The sequence below is a fragment of the Nelumbo nucifera genome, chromosome 2 (genome assembly GCF_055504915.1).
Source record: "Nelumbo nucifera cultivar China Antique chromosome 2, China Antique-T2T, whole genome shotgun sequence".
In the NCBI taxonomy this organism is placed as follows: Eukaryota; Viridiplantae; Streptophyta; class Magnoliopsida; order Proteales; family Nelumbonaceae; genus Nelumbo; species Nelumbo nucifera.
Window position 1 is genome coordinate 49,272,142 of NC_142650.1, and position 9,614 is coordinate 49,281,755.

Sequence of the window (9,614 nt, forward strand, 5' to 3'; positions counted from 1 at the left end):
TTTAATTACCTGTGATAAAGTTAGTAAAAATTCAAGGTTTCATGGTCATCAGCTGGATTAGGAAATGGGAAATGGCAAAGTAGCTGCACCAGTCGGAGACTCCATCCGACTTTGTTTTGTTTTGTTGCTTTCGGAGAAAGGTGAGGAAGGTATCATTGCAGCCCAAGCAATGAGTTAATAATCTAACACTTGATCGATTAAGACCTTTTCCTACCATTAAAAAAAAAGCACGCACACACACACCAAACAAAACCATGTTGTTGTGCTTGTGGATCTTTATACGCAACATAAGGAGTCATGAAATTGCAAGTGTTTGTTCCACTACGGCAAAGCCAAAGGGTTGGTTGTGGATGCATCATAAAAAACGACCTTTCAACAGAATCGTTGAGGGTTTTTTAGATTTAATCATATAAGCTACCAGAATTAGAGCATTTAGGTGGCGGACTGGTTCGTCTACCTATATAGTAGATAATCTGTTTGGCTATGTTATTGGCTTAATAGAAAACAAGAGAAACAGAGAAAGTTGTTATTTTCTATCGAACCAAATACAGCCTTAGGTGGATCCATCTGATCTGCTAATATGTAAGAGTGCTCTGTTTGGTTAAGTGATGAGTTGTTGGTATTAGTACAGAGGTTGATGATGATCAAATATGAAAGAAATCACATTGTTTGCGTAAATCCCCTATCCCTCCATATTTTGACTTGGTCTGTTTGCCACAGCGAACGCAATCTTACCTTGCTCGAATTTGGCGACGTGCACAGGGTTTACCTGCTCAATATCAAACTAGGAAATCAAACAAAGAAGGTCAGACCTACTTATTTTTGTAAACAATAGGTACATAATTAATTTATATCTAATTTACTTCAAAAGTATCAATGGCCTCAAGAATATTTGTAGAATTTTTTAAGGACAAAGTATACTCTTTTATATTTAAATTTATTGATAAAAAATGGGGATAAGTAGGATAATCGGTTCTTAATATTAAATGAGTTTAAAAGAGGTAATTTTAAGATATTCAATGCATTTAATTCTCTCTCATTAAATCCAACATTTAAGTTATTAACTTGCATTCATGTTCATTGAATCATATATTTAAGTCATTTTTATTTCTTATCATCATTAACTTTTATTAATTAAATCCATACTTAATAAATTAATAATTCCAATAACATAAAAGCTTATACTTTTAAAGTCTACCTAACAAAAATAGTGTTTTCATCTAGGTGATGGTAAGAAATTAAATCATTTTGGGTCAAATGGGTCAATCCATGTTGCCACAATTAAATAATAAAATGAAAAAAAAAATAGAAATTAAAAAATTGGGAACATTTTTAACATACATATTAAACAATAATAAGTATGATAAATAAAAAATGTCTTTATTAGTGATGGAAATGGAATGTAAAATTTAAAACCAATTAGAAATAAAAATATATTCCTATTATACTCATTAAATCCTATATTTAAGATATATTTTCTCATCATTAAATTCACAATATTAATTTTAATAGTATAAAAATAAATATTTTGAAAAGTAATTTGAAAATAAAATCATTTTCTTCCCTTCTAATTGGTGGGCAAGTAATTCGACCATTTGGGGTCAAATGGATTAATAAATAATGTCATAATTAAATAATAAAAAATTAAAATAAATAACTATGAAATATAAGAAGTATTTTTATTAATAATGAAAATGGAATGCTAAATTTAAAATCTAAATAGAAATGAAATGATGTCATAGTCAAATAATATTTTTTTAATAATAGAAAATAAAAAGAATCACAAAAATTAAAAAAAAAAGATAAAGAAAATTTTGGGCATATATCTAATGTTATATATTTATAAAAAAATAAAATAGTGGGTACATTTCTAATATTATGCATTCATTATATTGAACATAAATAAGTTTTATACATAATAATTAATTTTATCAATGATGGAAATGTAATACAAAATTTAATGTCAACCTAGAAATCAAACTATTTTTCTTTTTAGATGGTGGGTTAGTGTATTGAATCAAATGATACCACAGACAAATGAAAATTAAGTGCGATAAGTAAAAAATATTTTATATATTGTAAATCAAATATATAATTTAAAGGGCAAATTATAGTCAAAGTTGGTTGTACAATTAAAATTAGGTTGCAGGTTGGTCTAGAAACCAACAAAACTCTAATAATCGGCTCTACATTTCAAATCATAAAAAAACCTCGTCATGTCATCGAAGGCTTATGTGACTGTTGCCAACATGGGATTTTTAGTTCATGTTGGACACAATAAAAAGCCTATACCGAAAATAGGTTTTCGATTTCTCTCCCACTCCATTTGTCTCTTGATTTCCCTCTCTTCTCTCTCACTCTCATAGTCATCTCTCGATCTCCTACTCCCTCTATCTCTCCCACTCTTTCAATTTTGGTTTGTAGCCAAATCAGAACCTCTCTCTCTCTCTCTCTCTCTCTCTCATTTTCTTCTCCCTCACTCTCCCTATCAATCAGTATCTCCTTCTCCCTCAATCTCTATCATTCTCCAATTAGTGTAAATTTCATAGCTAAGAGCTTCATGTAAATTTTTATTAAATTAGTGTAGTGATTTTTGAACCATACCAAGTTGGTCTCATGTTCTTTTATACAATCTGATTAATACCATATAAGTGTGTAAGAAAATAATAAAAAAAGAAAGAGAATGAAAGAAGGAGTGGGAGAGAAATTGAGGGAGAATGATAAAAATTAAGGAAGAAGAAGAGATCAACTGAGAAAGAGAATGAGAGAAGTTGAGGGAGAATGATAAGTAGAGAGAGAGAGTGAGAGAGAGAGAGAATGAGAGAAACTGATATAAAGAATATAAATATAGAAACCAAAGATCATTTTTATTTATTTTCAAATTACATAGTCATTGAGAAAATAAAGATGATTGTGAGAGTGAGAGAGTGTGAGGGAGATTGAGAGAGAGAGAGAGAGAAAGAGAAACTAAAAAGCCTTTTTTATTTTTCCAATCACCCAACATTTAAGGGCAATTTAAGTATAAGCTTTTTGTTGTGTCCAATATGGATTAAGAGTCCTATGTTGACAACAACCACATAAGTCTCCAATGACATGGTAAGGGTTTTTATAATTTGAAATGTAGAGCTGATTGTAAGAGTTTGGTTGGTTTATGAACCAACTTGTAGCCTAATTTTAAATGTACAGGTGGCTCTAACTATATTTTCCCTAATTTGAAACTAATCAAAAATCAAACCTATTTTCTTATCTAGATGGTGGGTCAATGGTTCAACTTTTCAAAGAAACCCATGATGTCATAATTGAATAATAAATACTTAAAAAAAGGATAGAACACCAAAAATGAAAATGTACAGAATTTTCTCAAAAATATTTGAGAACATTTCTGATGTTATATATTCATCATATTAAATAAAAATAATTGTAAAAATAAAAAATTATTTTTATTTATGATAAAAATACAATACAGAAAAAATAATAATAATAATTGTTATTTGTTATAAGCATTTAATAAAACTTCATTGTGTACATGTATTAATAAGATTAAAAGAAGAACTAATTTTCAACCCATCATGCCATCACTCATTGTTACCGGTTCTACTCAAATGATGTGACAAACAAGTCAGGTCGCCAATTTGTGAATGTAGATAAGATAGATCTGTTCTGCATTATTACTAAAAAATGATTATTTATTAAAATAATAAAATTAAAGAAAGAGCAGAAAGCTGGGTCACTTAAAGAGTTGAGGGCTGAGACTCAATTAGGCCAAGTGCCCCTTTGGAAGGGCTTTCAGACAGCGGCTTCTGGCATTACAACTTACAAGAGCCATGAAATCTGGAAGGTCACGAAGCACCGCCAGGTAAAAATTCAAAAAGCCGAAAACAAACTTATATGATGAGCTCAGAAATCAACTTTATGGCGAAATTATGGTAAATAGCTTCTCAAAAGAAGGGGCAGAAATCCAAGCAAGGTAATTGATCAGGCTTATTGAAGTCTACATAGAACCCAATGGTTTAACTCGGAAGAATCATTACTATCTTTTATTTTCTATTTTTGTCAGGATATCAAAATTTCCGCAAAAGATCAATTTTTTTTTATGAGGTATACAAGTTTTAAAACTATGGATAGAATTATAGCAAAAGAAAAAAAAAAAAAAAAAAGGTGCCCGAAAATGGACAGCCTGGAGAATTAGGTGTAAAGAACATATCTGCAACAATATCGATGTGGGATCTTCTACAATGCCAAACTCTTCGGCCTAGAGCTCAGCATCAATTCTTCCAATGGCCTTACATGTGTCTCAACTCTCAAGAGTCAAGTGGCTGCAATGGACACAGATTTTAGTAGGGCGCGGCTGCAACCTGCAATGCACAGGGATTTTAGTCTGTTGGGCCACTCTCACATAGTTACACAGTGGGTTTGGACTTTTGGGCCACATCTAGAGGCCGGTGTGTATCTCGGATCGACCCAGCCCATAGTTTTTTGGGCTTTAAGTCTGAGCTTACATTTTTGTGTCTTTACAATTTTAGAATTGGGAAAATGACCGGGAGCACACACAAAATGAAAACCCCCTAAAGCCTTTATGATAAAAATCCAGCCGCTGAAACTCAATTGCAAAATCAAAATGCCACTTCAACCCACAAGGAGGGCCGCCCTGGAAAATTCTATTATCCCTTCAAAAGGCCACCTCCCCATAAGATCAGAAAAACAAGAGGTCCCTAATCCCCACCCCCACCCCACACCCTAAGCAGGTTCCCCATACAAAGACAAACCCCATGTTCTTAAGATTGGTATTCCCAACTTCGGTTCTGAATTCATATCAAGCGAGTACCAGGCTAGACAAGAGTATGCAGAAAGTGAATTTGCAACTATAATGATCAGGATAATCAATCCAAGCAACAACAATGAACGAACTCACATAGACTAATATTTCACTAACTTGATAGGATTTTCTCACGACACATGGCTACTAACTCACACCGGCTTACACCCTATTTAAACATGACTGAATCACTTGGAACACATGAGGCTAACTAGTATATCTCAACCGGAAAGAAGTTGAACTTGATGAATATTTGCTGATTTAAATTGAATATATATAGTAAGCCATTGGGAAAGAAAAACGTGAAAATGATCAGTTCTGAAGACGTTAATCTAACCTTAACCACATGATACCGTGTGTCTTATTGTGTGTAGGTAAGTTCACTCAGATAATGTGACCTGAAGATGGAATATGTTGCTATTGAAGCGATGGAAGAATGCATGAAAAATCTGGGATGGCCGAGAAAACAAGCCAGGGTTGGTGCCAGAAATCAAAAGGTCTGCATCGTTCTTCCCGCTTTCCCTCGGTCAATCGAACATTTCAGTTGTATAGAGGTTCCATCTTCGTGGAAGTCCAAGCCAGACACCCGTTGTCACACTGGTGTGGGCTTTAGCCGAAATCAATAGAGAGAAGAACCGAACAAAGATTTTCCATCACCAGTTCAGTTTTCATGTTGAAAGGTCGGCGGTAGAGAGAGAGAGAGAGAGATTGGTGGCTGAATTTTTATCATAAGGCTTTAGGGGGTTTTCATTTTGTGAGGCCTTTCAATGGATTGGTGAGAAAGCCCGTTGGGCTGAGATTGAAACTAAACTAAAAGAGAGTTAGGCTGCTGGGCCATTAGTTTAGATAAAGTATTTGACTTGAATTGGCAGGGGCCGCGCGAACGCGTACCCCCTCATTAACAAATTATGACGTACACTCTCCCACTTGGGGAGATGTTAGGCGGGCACCCCTCCTAAGTGCAATGGAGGTCACCAACCTAGGCCATGGGTCTTATTGATCACCCATAGACCCCGTCCAGGTAAGTATGTCTTATCATCTACTTTCACCATTATTAATAGCCTGTTCGCTCCGTTCTATTTCATTATCTAACCGATGTGGGACTCTGAGACAAAGCTCATCATCAAGTAAAGAAAACCCGCTTCACTCCTAATAGAAGATATCTCGCCTCAGACACCAACTAGGTATCTTTACCAAATGATCTTTGATTTTTTTTTTTTTTTCTATTAACGTGGCAGATTACAACCATTCAAATAGAATCAAAGAAAAACACAACGAGAAGAGACTATAAACAAAGAAAGGAAGATTAAAAGTTAAGTGTTCGCTGATTCTCAGCAACGACACCATCATTGCTCAAAACATCAAGTAAAAAAAAAACTCTCCCGATCTAGATCTGCCCATATACGCCAATGTCCTTCAAAATGTAGAAAACCTGTTGAGGCCACTCCACTTCTGGAGAATTGAGACAAGACATTAGATGTAGGCAGTAGGCAGTCAATCTCCAATTTGCCAACGGGTTATTATTTGTTAAGACCTGCTGAAGCGAAAATAACAAGTTTATTATTAAATTGATGAAAAAAGTGTTAACTTGGTTTCAAATGTTGCTGCTGTGGCTTCCACTCTGTGGAACCATTTCAGTTGGGGCTTTCAGTGGATCGAGTCTACCTGATAAAACCGAACCGATCATGTTGGTTCTGATTTTGGGATTTTGTCCTGGTTATAGTTAATATAATTGGGTTGGATCTGGTTTTTGTTTGTTCCAAACATATTCACACCTGAATCAACTATATTGTTAATAATATATAATTGTTTTCTAGTTTACTTATAATTTTTATTATATTTTATGTATAAGAAGACAAAATTGATATATAAGATGATTTTAATTTAAAATACTTAATTAAATATAAATAATCTACTGTTCTATTGTCATTTTTACTAATAGGAGATTGTCGAGGAAAAGATTAAACATCCTTGGTCAAGGGCAATTAAGATCCTTATGAGATCTATGAACGTGGTCTTCAAACACACTCTTGGAGAGGAGAACCGATATGCTGATTTTCTTCAATTAGTTGAACCAAGCCCCAAGAGATCTTTCTAACATGCTATGGATGGACTAATTGAAGTTTGAGCAATCCTGCCTGCAGGTACAATTAATTTTTGTATTTGGGTGGGGTTGAATGGTTCATGGAGTGCTCTCGTACTACGGATTCTGGGGAAGGTGGGTCTTACAGGGTCATTACCCAATTAGCCTGATTAGTCATAAGTCCAGTTCTATTATCAGGCCATATAGGGTTTGGGTTGGAACTAGGTTAAGTGTTATATTTCCAAGATCCAAACCCAATCCATTGGCAGTCAGCCACTGTTTTAACAATATTAACAAACACCACGTAATTCATATAGGTCATAATGTTTACTTATATAATGCTTCCAAGTCATATAGGGGTATTTTAATAGCATTTTATAATGCTAATATTTACATGAGGATAATTATCCAAATGTTGTTAATCTTTAAGTCTAATCAAATAATTAAAACATTTAAAAAATGCAGTAAAGATCTTTGAAAATATGAATGTCTTTTTCATCTTTTTACTTTTTTTTACTCTTACAAGCCTTTTTAAATTTTAATACTAAAGCTCTGTTTGGGAATAGTGCAAGTACAAATATGTTTCATGCAAAATGATCCATATTCGGATTTGTAAATCATGTATTTGCACTCTTTCCAAACTTAGACAAAGGCTGCATTTGGTAAAATTTCACTAATCTAAACACATTGGAGTGCAAATAAAAAGAATGCAAATTCTGGATTACTTTCTTTATTGGCTTTACTTTACATATTCTGTTTCAGGTCTTATTTTAATTCTTTTGTACTGCAATCTAACAAAATAAGGTAAATTTTGAAACAGAAATAAATCAGAATTTATACTCAAATTGTTTGCACTATTACAATTTGGCATCAGTGCAAATAAATTTACGCTGCAACCAAACACAACCTAAGTAAAAAATGGGAAGGATAGTCAAGTAATTTATCAAAAAAAGCTGACTATATTCATGGTTAAGTGCATGACATATACAGATAGTCAAGTAATTTTTTTACTCTACTTGTTCATAAATTTTCATGTCCTATCATGTTTTTTATAGGGTAAATTGCTTAAACCTTCATGAAGTTTAGTAATAGCAATCACCTCCCCTACACTTTCTCACAGTTGCAAGTAAACCCCCTCTTAATAGAATTTTCTAAAAATGGCATGAAAATGTCCAAAATACTCATGCGGCTACTTTTAACAAAAATGTTTATTTTCCAATTTTTCTCTTTAATCACTACCTGAAACTCTTCCAATCTCTTTTCCAAAATTGATTTATTTTCCCAAATTTCCCTTCATATCAATCACTCAAAGGTAAAGCTGCAATTTTAAATTCTCTTTTTTTGTTCATAAAGTTTGTATGTTTTTTTCATTTTAAAAGCAACTTCAATGGTAACTATGGGTATTTTGGACATTTTATTTCTTTTTTTAAAAGATCCTATCAGAGGGGGTCTACGTGCAACTGTATTAGAAAGTTTAGGGGAAATGATTGCAATTATTAAACTACAAGGGAGGTTTCAACAACAGTCAGAAACTTTAGGGAGACTTCAGCAATTTACCCATTTAATAACTAACTCACGTGCCCACAAAAGTGCATCCAACACATGCCCCACAAAAAACCCCAACCAACCATGCATTTCCAATGCCAATTGAGATTTTCTGCCAATAAAACACGTTCCAACCCTCTGCCAATTTGATCTAACACCGCACATCTCATCATGAGACTGGGACCCACAATGTATGAGATGCACAGTATAAGATTACGTTGGTAGATTGAAACATGTTTTGTTGGTAGGTCATCCGCACTCTCCCAATGCATGCTGATATGTACTGTGAAGTACATTATGTAGGGGCCAATCCAGATTCCTCCATTGATAAATTTTTTGACTAATTGTACCAAAGACTTGGGATCAAATCCATTTTCCACCAGGGTTGGAGGGTTTTAGGTGTGTAGGATAGGAACCATCCCCTTGTTGTGTACCCCCTAAGAAAAAGTAAATATAAATAATAAAAAATAGAGTTAAATTGGTAGTATCGCTAACATTTTGTATTGATCAACTCAAAATGGTACCAAACACAACCAAAATTTTGAGTCGATAAATGTGTGTGTGTGTTGTCAATGGGGTGGGTTTGGGGCAGAATACCCAGTCCCCATCAAAGATGGAAAATTCCCGAATTTTTCCCGCTTCTAGGTATCCACCCATAAATACATCTAATTTAGAGGTATTTTAGAAATAGGATTTGGGAATTTGGGATATTTTAGGAATTGGATTGTAGAAATTTGAGGTATTATAAATTTGGAATTATGGCATCTTAGAGTTTTAGGAATTTGAGGAAAACTTAGAGATATTTTAGAAATTAATATTAGACCTGGATATGTTTTAATAATGGGTCTAAGGCATGTTTGGGGAATTATATGCATATCCCATCTCCAATTTGGGAGAAAAATATTTTTTCTGTTCTCATTTAAGATCGGGAAAAACCCAAGTTTTACACGAAAAATTGTCCCCTAGTTTGAAAATTGAAATTCAGATTCACTTGCACTAGTACCATTACATTAGATTGCCAATGAAAAAAATTGCAAACTTTTATCCACTTTTACTTCAGCTTTTACTTTACATCGCTCCAGGTCTAATTTGAGTTGATTTGCATTGCAAACAGACAAAACAAGGTGAAAGTTAAAAACAAAAGCAAATCAGAATCCCCCACCCCCACCC

The 9,614-nt window shown here is 33.7% G+C and overlaps 1 long non-coding RNA gene and 1 other non-coding gene across 2 annotated transcripts; both read right to left on the reverse strand.

The window, feature by feature from the left end:
- Positions 1–1,983: 1,983 nt before the first annotated feature.
- Positions 1,984–5,826, reverse strand: LOC148802192 (uncharacterized). Its single transcript, XR_016082855.1, has 2 exons — positions 5,154–5,826; positions 1,984–4,355 (listed from the first exon to the last, which is right to left on the reverse strand). It is a non-coding gene; the product is annotated as an uncharacterized LOC148802192 (long non-coding RNA).
- LOC148802193 (U1 spliceosomal RNA) lies at positions 5,686–5,845 on the reverse strand. The gene has a single exon (XR_016083223.1). It is a non-coding gene; the product is annotated as a U1 spliceosomal RNA (small nuclear RNA).
- Positions 5,846–9,614: the final 3,769 nt, after the last annotated feature.